This window comes from Aulonocara stuartgranti (assembly GCF_965226115.1).
Source record: "Aulonocara stuartgranti genome assembly, chromosome: 15".
Lineage (NCBI taxonomy): Eukaryota > Metazoa > Chordata > Actinopteri > Cichliformes > Cichlidae > Aulonocara > Aulonocara stuartgranti.
Genome location: NC_138951.1, coordinates 19,240,909 through 19,252,572, shown reverse-complemented (window position 1 = coordinate 19,252,572; position 11,664 = coordinate 19,240,909). Strand labels below are relative to the sequence as shown.

Here is an 11,664-nt window from a genome sequence, read left to right as displayed (position 1 = left end):
CCAGCGACCTTCCGGTTACAGATGCGATTCCCAACCCCCTGAGCCATGGTCGCCCGTGTTAGATGACTTTTTGCTGCTCCTACTCTGAGGTTTATTGCTCTTTGAGGATTAAGCCAACTGCATTTAGCAAGTTATAAGCAGATCTTACATGGGCTACTAGGCCTGTTTTCCAAGCCCACTTTAAAGCCTGTTTAGGTGGATGGTGCTTTAATTTTAAATTGACAAATCTGGATTTAACCTAACAATGAAGACAGACATCACAACCTGATCTGCACCAGTCCATTATACTCCATTGCCATAAACCAAACCACAAGCCTAGTATTTTCATAGGATACATAATTTTTTACAACACAAAATTATTACAAATGTATTTGTTTTTCAAGCTCATTGAAAATGATCACAAACGTTAATCTTGAAATGTTTGAAAAGTTTATTCAAAAGTGAATTTCAGAATCAAGAAATGTTTTCTACTTAAATAACTTTATTTGTCACAGTCTGGCGAGGGCAGACTGTATGAATTGAAAAAGGACCCAAAATGCAGACTCCAAGGAACAGGGAACAAAACTTGGAACAAAACTTGAATGTTAACAAAAAGCGAGCCGTTTAATATGGCTGGAAAAAAAGGTACAAACAAAGGGCAAGGCAAACTGAAGCAAAATTAACACAAACCTAAACTGGGAAATCTAAACAAACAATAAGAAAAACCTAGACAAGAAACTTGGAAGCATGGCATAGGAAACATGGCGTGGACAACAGACGACCTGACAATCACACACTGAAAACAGAGGACTTAAATACACAGCAGGTGATTAGGGGAAGTGGAGACACATGAGGAAACAGCTGACTAGGATAAACATAATGATGCACAGGCAAGAGTAAAACTAACCGCATGAGCACAGAACACAAGACCCCTTTTCAAAATAAAACAGGAAACATGCAGACTTAGACACGACAACCAGAACTTGACAATGTAAGACACAGACATGAAACGCATGAAGAGCAGGGGAGATTTAACATGGTTGAAAACACGAGGGGGAAATAATAAGAACTAGAAACACTTAGGCATAATAATACAAACTTGATAACATAAGACACGCAGCATGAAACACGAAGGGTGAGGGGAAGCTTAAATACAGGGGAAGAAAACACAAGGAGTCAAATAACCAAATGAACTTAGATAACCTAATGAACAAAATAAACTCAAACTTAAAACGCTGGGTCAAAAGACCCAGGACCATGACATTATTGACATATATAGTATGGACATGACAGGATGAGTAAGGGGCGAAAGAGGTGTGTAAAGGGTATAGGCATAGAGACTTTAGAGTGAAATTGCTTTCTGATATGCTGAGTAGCAACATCAGTCTGCAGGATACAAAAAATAAATACTTTTGTGGCCCTGTAAAAGACTAGCAACCTGCATAGGTGGTACTCCTAACACTCATCATGTATTGGATAGGCTCCAGCATTCCTCTCATCCTGACCTAGTTAAATGGTTACGATAATCATTGGGTTGATGGAAAAAAAAAAAAGTTTAGAAAGTGATTAACAGGTATAGAAACCAAATTTAGTTGTAAAATATTAAAGAATACCAATTTTAAAGTAAATTTTGTTAGTAACTTTGAGCTTCTGACACTTCAAACTCACAACAAGTGTTGTTGTTATCAGTGTAGAAAGAAGTCACCACAGCATGGCACGTACAGTGGGGCAAAAAAGTATTTAGTCAGCCACCGATTGTGCACGTTCCCCCACCTAAAATGATGACAGAGGTCAGTAATTTGCACCAGAGGTACACTTCAACTGTGAGAGACAGAATGTGAAAAAAAAATCCATGAATTCACATGGTAGGATTTGTAAAGAATTTATTCGTAAATTAGGGTGGAAAATAAGTATTTGGTCACCTCAAACAAGGAAAATCTCTGGCTCTCACAGACCTGTAACGTCTTCTGTAAGAAGCTTTTCTGTCCCCCACTCGTTACCTGTATGAATGGCACCTGTTTGAACTCATCATCTGTATAAAAGACACCTGTCCACAGCCTCAAACAGTCAGACTCCAAACTCCGCCATGGCCAAGACCAAAGAGCTTTCGAAGGACACCAGGAAAAGTATTGTAGACCTCCACCAGACTGGGAAGAGTGAATCTACAATAGGCAAGCAGCTTGGTGTGAAAAAATCAACTGTGGGAGCAATCATCAGAAAATGGAAGACATACAAGACCACTGATAATCTCCCTCGATCTGGGGCTCCACGCAAGATCTCATCCCGTGGGGTCAAAATGATCATGAGAACGGTGAGCAAAGATCCCAGAACCACACGGGGGGACCTGGTGAATGACCTGCAGAGAGCTGGGACCAAAGTAACAAAGGTCACCATCAGTGACACACTACACACTACAACAGCAGGGAATCAAATCCTGCAGTGCCAGACGTGTTCCGCTGCTGAAGCCAGTGCATGTCCAGGCCCGTCTGAAGTTTGCCAGAGAGCACATGGATGATACAGCAGAGGATTGGGAGAATGTCATGTGGTCAGATGAAACCAAAGTAGAACTTTTTGGTATAAACTCAACTCGTCGTGCTTGGAGGAAGACGAATACTGAGTTGCATCCCAAGAACACCATACCTACTGTGAAGCATGGGGGTGGAAACATCATGCTATGGGGCTGTTTTTCTGCCAAGGGGACAGGACGACTGATCCGTGTTAAGGACAGAGTGAATGGGGCCATGTATCGTGAGATTTTGAGCCAAAACCTCCTTCCATCAGTGAGAACTTTGAAGATGAAACGAGGCTGGGTCTTCCAACATGACAATGATCCAAAACACACCACCCGGGCAACAAAGGAGTGGCTCCGTAAGAAGCATTTGAAAGTCCTGGAGTGGCCTAGCCAGTCTCCAGACCTCAACCCCATAGAAAATCTGTGGCGGGAGTTGAAAGTCCGTGTTGCTCGGCGACAGCCCCAAAACATCACTGCTCTCGAGAAGATCTGCATGGAGGAATGGGCCAAAATACCAGCTACTGCGTGTGCAAACCTGGTAAAGACCTATAGTAAACGTTTGACCTCTGTTATTGCCAACAAAGGTTATGTTACAAAGTATTGAGTTGTACTTTTGTTATTGACCAAATACTTATTTTCCACCCTGATTTACGAATAAATTCTTTACAAATCCTACCATGTGGATTCATGGATTTTTTTTTTCACATTCTGTCTCTCACAGTTGAAGTGTACCTCTGGTGCAAATTACTGACCTCTGTCATCATTTTAGGTGGGGGAACTTGCACAATCGGTGGCTGACTAAATACTTTTTTGCCCCACTGTATTAACTCAGCATATGCTAATTTCCAATAATTTACATAGGGATGATAAAGAGATATTGTGCAACCAGTTCCCCAAATGACCTAACACTTCATTGCATGTGTGTTTTAAAGAAACACACTTGTATTTGTAATTCTTTATGTATTTACATCTAATAGGCAGTTTCATACAAAATAACATCAATCCATCCATCCATACACAAGTCCATTCATTCATTGTGGATGTGTGCTAAATTGCACAGAAATATACTATATCACCAAAAGTATTCACTCACACAAAAAAATAATTAAATTCGGGTGTTTCAATCACTTCCAAGTGAAGTCAAGTGGCTTTATTGTCATTCCAACCATGTGCAGTGGTACAGTACAAAGTGAAACGAGACAACGTTCCTCCAAAACCATGGTGCTACATATGGCAAACAACAGACAATCAACACACGACTACATAAAGTGCAATGTGCAAAAACTGCATAAGAAAAACGAGGCAGTGGCACTCCAGACAGAACAGAACGATACAGTGCAGACACAACAGTGCAATTCACTAACTGGGCCCACGTCCTCATTTTAGGTTTGACAGCATTTTAGTAGGTAAAAGTGAATGCTTTGACATGAATTGAGCTGCGGTTTGGGGAAGGCCTTGAAGGGGACTGCCGATGGCTCCCGGGCCTGGCAGATCCCCATGTACTAAATAGAAGTGAAGAAATTAAAGAATGGAGAACAAGGAGGGAGGGAGGGTGGGGCACGTAAACGAGAATGATCAGCTTGCAGAACTGAGGTAACCCTATATAGATGACAGCTGGAAGGAGCGTTTGGAGGCATGGTCCTGCTCCTGAAATTCCGATACATAATCTCCAATAGAAATGTGCAAAAGACTGAGTATTGTGCAAAAAGTCACTTGATGTATGAAGGTATCCATATGTGTCAGCCCAGTACCTGAGTGTTCAGGAGTCTGACGGCTTGGGGATGAAACTGTTTCGCAGTCTGGCAGTGAGGGCCTGGATGCTCCGGTACCTCTTGCCAGAAGGTAGCAGGGTGAGGAGTGTGTGTGAGGCGTGTGTGGGGTCCTCCACAATGCTGGTGGCTTTGCAGATGCAGCAGGTGCAATAAGTGTCTGTGATGGAGGGAAGAGAGGCTCCAATGATCTTCTCAGCTGCCCTCAATGTCCGCTGTAAGGTATTGCAATCCGATGCTGTGCAGTTACCATACCAGACAGTGATGCAGCTACTCAGGATGCTCTCAATAGTCCCTCTGTAGAAGGTGGTGAGAATGGATGGAGTGAGATGGGCTTTCCTCAGCTTCTGTAGGAAGTACAGATGCTGTTGGGCCTTCTTAGTTATGGAACTAGTGTTTAGGGACCAGGAGAGGTTCTCCGCCAGGTGGACACCAAGGAATTTGGTGCTCTTGATGACCTCCACAGAGGATCCATCGATGTTAAGTGGACAGTGATCGCTCCATGCTTTCCTGAAGTCAACAATCATCTCTTTTGTTTTGTTCAAGTTTAGAGACAGGTTGTTGAGTCTACACCACTTCTCTGTATGCTGACTTGTTGTTCTTGCTGATGAGAAACAACACAGTCGAATCAATAGAAAACTTGATGATGCATTGCTGCACAGTCGTGAGTCAGCAGAGTGAACAGCAGTGGGATGAGCAAACAGGGGCTCCAGTGCTCATTGTGGTGGTGTTGGAGATGCTGTTACCGATCCGGACTGTCTGAGGTCTCTCCGTCAGAAAGTCCAGGATCCAGTTGTTGAGGGAGGTCTTCAGGCCCAGCAAGCTCAGTTTTCCAATCAGGTGCTGAGGAATGATTGTGTTGAATCCTGAAATGAAGTCTATGAAAAGCATTCGTACATATGTCTTTATTGTCCAGGAGGGTGCGGGCAAGATGTAGGGTGGTGGCGATGGCGTCATCATCTGTTTACCGGTTTGGACGATAGGCAAACTACAGTGGATCCAGTGTGGGTTGTAGCTGGGTCTTAATGTGCCTCATGACGAGCCTCTCAAAACACTTCAACATGATGGGTGTGAAAGCAATGGGATGGTAGTCATTGATGCAGGACACTGAGGACTGGACAGGACACCACGGGGATGATGGTGGTGGCCTTGAGGCACGTTGGGATGGAAGCAGTGCTCAGGGAGAGGTTGTCTCTTGGTAGACTTCCTCACCAACACGTCATTCTGAGCGTTGAACCTCAGAATGATGTGATGCATAGAAGTTGTTCAGCGGAAGGGGTCACCCTGACAGGCAGGTCTCATCTTCCTGTAATTGGTAATGGCCTGGATGCCCTGCTACATGCACTGCATGTCGCCACTGTCCTGGAAGTGGCTGTGGATTCTTCTGCCATCCATGCGCTTTGTTGCTCTGGTGACTCAACCCAGTTTGGCCCTCGCTGTTCCCAGGGCCCTCTTGTCACCTCCTCTAAAGGTGGAGTCTCAAGTCCTTAGCAGCTCACGCACTTCTGCAGTTATCCACTGTTTCTGATTGTAGTGTATTATAATAGTTTTGGAGACACTGACATCATTGATGGACTTGCTGATGTAGCTGGTCACAGATGATGTGTATGCCTCCAAGTTGGTGTGGTCGCCATTTGTTGCAGCCTCCCTGAACATGTCCCAGTCAGTGTGCTCAAAACAGTCCTGAAGAGCAGAGAGAGCTCCTGCAGAAGAGGTTCTGACCTGTCTTAGAACCGGTTTGCATCTGATGAGCAGTCTGTATGCCGGAATTAGTATAACAGACAAGTGGTCTGAGTATCTGAGGTGGGGGCAGGACTTCGCTCTCTATGTGCTGGGTTTGTGTAAACTAAATCCAGCGCGTTTTCCCCCCTTTTTGCAAAGTCCACATGTTGATGGAATTTCGGAAACACTGACTTAAGATTTGCATGGTTGAAATCTCCAGTGATAATAAACAGTCCACTGGGGTGTGAGTTCGGCAGCTTGCTGATCGCCCTGTACAGCTCACAGAGCGCTTCTTTGGCGTTAGTGCTGGGTGGGATGTACACTGCTGTAATGAGCACAGCAGTGAATTCCTGAGGTAGATAAAAAGTTCTGTATCGAACAGTCATAACTCTACCAGTGATGAGCACTAATAAGAAACTAGCACAGAGTTCTTGCACCATTCTCGGGTGATGTAGACACACAAGCCACCACCGCGAGTTTTACCGCACCTCTGCTTTTGACACTGTTGATAATTGTATTTTGTTAGATAGATTAAACCACTGGGTGGGTATATCGGGTACCGCATTGGAATGGTTTAAATCCTTTTTGTCTGAACGATCTTTCTCTGTGGCTACCTCTAAGTTCAGATCCTCTGTCAGCTCTCTCGCCTATGGGGTGCCACAGGGTTCTGTCTTGGGACCATTACTGTTTCTGTTGTATTTACTCTTTCTTCTGCAACTTCTTAGCTCATTAACGGATATTTCGTATCATTGTTGCGCAGATGATATTCAGCTATATATCACTTTTAGGCCACCTGATGTTTCTAAGGTTCAAATCTTCCAGTCCTGCTTTGATTCCTTTAGAGATTGGATGGCTGATAATTATCTTCAAATAAATGCTGAGAAAACTGAAGTCATTGTCTTTGCTCCTGAGAAATTGGTTCCCCTCGTGGTTAAAAATCTAGGCCCTCTTGTTTCGCTCTTGTTTTTACCAATTAAGAAATATTGCTAAACTGAGTCCCATTGTGTCATGCTCCGAATTGGAAATGATTAGTCATGCTTTTGTTTCATCTCACTTAGATTATTGTAATTCCTTGTTTACTTGCTTTAGTAATGCCTCCCTGGAACGACTGCAGGGTGCTCAAAGTGTTGCTGCTAGGCTTCAGACAAAGTATCCAAAATACTCCCATGCCACTCCCCGGCTGATTCAACTGCATTGGCTCCCTGTCAAGTTCAGGGTCCATTTTAAGGTTATAATCATGACCTATAGGGCCCTGCACGGTGTAGCTCTAACTTACATCAGTGATCTTCTTCTTCCTTATTGCCCCAGCAGGTCCCTGAGGTCTTGTGACCAGGGCTTGCTGGTTGTCCAGCATACAAGGTTAAAAACAAAAGGTGACAGAGCGTATGTATCAGTGGCTCCCAGGCTCTAGAACTCGCTCCCTTTGAGTTTGAGATCTGTGGACTCAGTCATTTCTTTTAAAAAGCAGTTAAAAACCTATCTGTTTAAACTTGCTTTTGGTTGATTCTGTTTGTTTGAGGTTGTATGTCCATTTCTGCTTCTGTGAAGCACTTTGTGATTTTTTTATCTTGAAAGGTGCTATATAAATAAAATTTTACTTTACTTTACTTACAGAGCTGCATTTCTGTTGGCACGAAATGTGGTGAGCCCATGTAGCTGAATGGCAGTATCCGGAACTCTGTCAGAGAGCTATGTTTCCGTGAAAACAAAGACGCAACAGTACCTAAAATCCTGCTGTGTGGTCTGCTGGAGTTGGATGTAGTCCAGTTTATTGTCGAGAGAGCAGGATGGATGGGAAAGCCGGCCGGCTTGGATTTGCTCTTAGGCTAACACGGACCGCCACATGCTTGGCGCGCTTCCGCTTTCTCGAAGCGGAAGCTTCTATGCAACAAGTCCACTTATGAAATTTACTCGCTACTAAATATTCCACAGTTCAGTGTTAGTGGTAAGGCAATGACAATGGGTGGGCTGGAATCATATACCATTTGGATTAGGAATGGGATGGCACTATAATTTAGATGGGCTTGAAAGCAGACAATCGAATACTTTGGCAGTATAGTGTAGCTTATGAGATTGCAGATATTGAGCTGTTTGAACATGTGCTTCTGAAACAATGTGCTCCTTCAAAAAAATAAATGAATGAAAATGGTGTTCTAAAGAGCTTTATCACATTAACCCTATAAACCCTAACCTAGGGTTTAAAGCAGGGGTGGGCAATTCCAGGCCTCAAGGGCCGGTGTCCTGCAGATTTTAGATACCACCCTGGGTCAACGCACCTTAATCAAATGATTCGTTTATTACCAGGCCTCTGGAGAACTTCAAGACATGTTGAGGAGGTAATTTAGCCATTTAAATCAGCTGTGTTGGATCAAGGACACATCTAAAACTTGCAGGACCCCACCCCTGGTTTAAAGGGTAAATTAGGGTTAGGGTTTAAAGGGTTAACTGATTACATGTCAATACATTTTTAGAGTAACTATACACAATTGTTTTCAATCAAAAACACAGCCCAATCCTCCCACCTAAACACCAACACTTTTCACCAACACTGAAAAGTGTTGGTGAAGTCATTTTTTTAAAAAAGTAATAAATTACTAATTACTGATTACTTCTCCAAAAAAGTAATCCTCTTACTTTACTGATTACTTATTTCAACAGTAACTAGTTACTTTTTTAAAAACATGATACACAACCTGAATAAGTAATAAAGCAATAGACCTTTCAGCCCAATTCTATTTTTATGCATAATCCTTCATATAAAATCAAATCAAATGGAAAGCCTCTTTTTAAAAATCATTTTATGAGTTGTAATCTTTTAATTTCATGCACATTGCATTAATCAAAGATTTAATTATATGTAACACTGTGTTTGACTTGAAGAATTTTTTTAACATTTAAACCTATTTTCTGCATAATCCAGCATATAAAATATAACAATGTTTTGTGTTTACACTCATTCTTTAAAATAGATGCAAGTAAAACACAGCAAAAAATAAAATAAAATCAAAGATTCAGCGACACTAAGTCCTGTCGCTCTTAAATCTATTGCCACCTGTTTAGCAGGAGTGGGGCGGTGGAGTTTTGTCCGGTGGCCATGTCAGTGGGGGGTTCCAGACATTTCTCTGTGAATTTCACATTCCCGTGGCGGCTTGCTAGGTGTTTGCTCAGATTTTAAGCTTAATTTTTCGCTGTAGGAAGAAGCTTTCTTCCCAAGCAGAGTGTACAGCGCACGCTAATGTTTTTGTCACTTTCTACAGAATCAAACTCAAAGTAATGTAAGTATGTCCACGCTTTAAACACTGCATGGTCGTACTCTCTCCCGCACTCCATATTATCCATTTTTGATCTACACACGTCTGTTGCTGTCACGGACATCACACGCTTATACGGCATTGTCATGAGACACTCTCACAAACAAAATCACGACGGTTTAGTAACGCATTAACACAGCGTACTTGTGGGAAAGTAACAGTAATAAAATTACTTGTTTTTTTCAATAGCAATCCCTTACATTACTTGTTGCTTGAAAAAAGTAATCGGATTTCGTGTTACAGCCCATCTCTGCTGCTGGGAACTATAAATGTATCAAATATAGCAGTCTGGGAACCCAGCCAGCTAATGATGTCTCTGATGTCTTTATGATATAATCATAAGAAGGTATCTATTAATATAGATTATGAAGATTAGAGTAAAAAGAGTATTTTTTAATAGAGAAACTGTATTAATATTATGGTCAGGTTTAATGCGGTACAATCGTGGTCGTCGTCTTTTTTTTTCTTTCTTTTTTTTTTTAAATCGTTGTCATTTGGAAATGAGATCGCACATAAGTATGAATCGAAATCGCGATTTTCTAACGATTAATCGTGCAGCCCTAGTCTTTACTATGCTGTACTAAATTACCTAATATTCTCATAGAATACACATTTTGAATGACACAAGATGATTCTATATTTATTTGTTTTTCAAGACCTTATAAACCAGTGACGTCAAACATAAGGCCCAGGGGCCAGAAACGGTCTGGCAAAGACTCCAATCCAGCCCACCAGACAACTTTGGAAAATGTGACAGAGGACTTGCATTTTGGACTTTTAAATGTATTTTCTTGCCCTGCTAGACCTCAGTGCAGCATTCCATAACATTGACCATAACATTTTATTATAATGATACTTTTAACCTTATAAAGGGAGCTTACGCAGGGGAGAGCAGTGGTCATGATTTATGAGCTGAATCATTGTTCTTTTGCAAAATTCTGAGCACATTTTAATGAACACCAACACAACATTGGTGTGATTTTAACTACACACAATAATTAGTTAATATAGTTTAGTTAACACAGTTTTCTTATTTATATATACTGAGTTTTCTTAGAGACCTGGAATGTAAACGTGCCTGTGTTTAAAGGACTTTGGTTAAGCTTCCATCCATCTATTTTCTTCTGGTTATCCAGGGCTGGGCCTGTGGGGGCAGGAACCTTAGTAGAGAAGCCTAGATCTCCCTCTCCCCAGCCACCTCCTCCAGCTTCTCTGGGAAAACACCAAGGCTCTCCCAGGCCAGCTGAGAGATATAATCTCTCCAGTGTGTCCTAGGCCTGCCTGGGGCCTCCTCTTGGTGGGACATGCCCAGAACACCTCATCCAGGAGGCATTTTAATCAGATGCCCAACCTGTTTGTACACACCTGTGTACAAACAGGTACTCCCAGACACAGACTATGCAAACGCCAAAAACGCAGTCAAGCGCTGTCAGAAACATGCCAAATCCTAACTGTTTAGAAGTGTTGGCCAATCAGAAGTCTAGAAGCCTGGCTGGAAAAAATGTAAACAGGGTTTTATGCTAACCTTAAATACTTCTGAATTTTGTTTTTCTGGAAAGGCACCTAATTTTGTGTTACTTTCAAGTGCCTTCATCATTTCAAATGTTAATAACTAAAGACAGCATTTTGCTGTTGTGTAGACTCACAACTTAGGAATGAACAAAATGCATACAGCATAAATAAATTTAATAAAAAAAAATGTATTCAATACCGACAACAACATTCAGTCAGGATTTGGGTTGTGAGAGCGTTTGTGTTGAATGTAGAAGTTCACTGTGACGCCTCTGTCTTTTTAAATGGAGGGACAGTAACTGCATGTGTACATGTAAAGCTGGGCTTACACTGTGCGATTTTTGGCCCATTTTGAGACAATTTTCAGTCATGTGACCATTTTGGGGATCAGCCAGAGTTTCACCTTAATCGTGTGTCGTGCATTGTGTAGTATACATGGGGTAATGAAGAGCGATTAACACCTCACAACCAGCTCCCGATCAGCAATCGTATGATCACAAGAAAATGAAACCTGTTTGAAATCCTGGTCGCCCCTCGTGAAGCAATGCCACGAGCCGATTTAACGCAACCTCTCACACTGCACATGCGCAAACACAGAAATGGAAGTCAAAAAGACAGAGTACCATGGCAGTGCAGCGTGTGATCTGGACACAAGAGATGGAGGCCCAACTTGTAGAAGTTGGCAGGCTCATCCGAGCTTTTTCGATGTGGCCTCACAAAATTATCACGACCGCAACAACCGTAAAAAATTGTTGGGTGGACATTGCTGCTCAATTGCAGCTGTCTGGTCAATGTTTTTACATTAGCAATTTAGCAAAGTTGATGGTGGTGGTGTGTGTGTGTCTGGGAGAGGGAGAGA

General features: G+C 42.2%; 2 protein-coding genes across 4 annotated transcripts in view; one reads left to right on the top strand and one right to left on the bottom strand.

Annotated features, from left to right (window-relative positions):
- Positions 1-11,664, bottom strand: part of LOC309688873 (exostosin-1) — a 368,281-nt gene that overhangs the window by 124,820 nt on the left and 231,797 nt on the right. The gene's annotated exons all lie outside the window — the stretch shown is intronic.
- gnpat (glyceronephosphate O-acyltransferase) overlaps positions 1-11,664 on the top strand; it is a 302,570-nt gene that overhangs the window by 187,885 nt on the left and 103,021 nt on the right. The window lies entirely within an intron of this gene.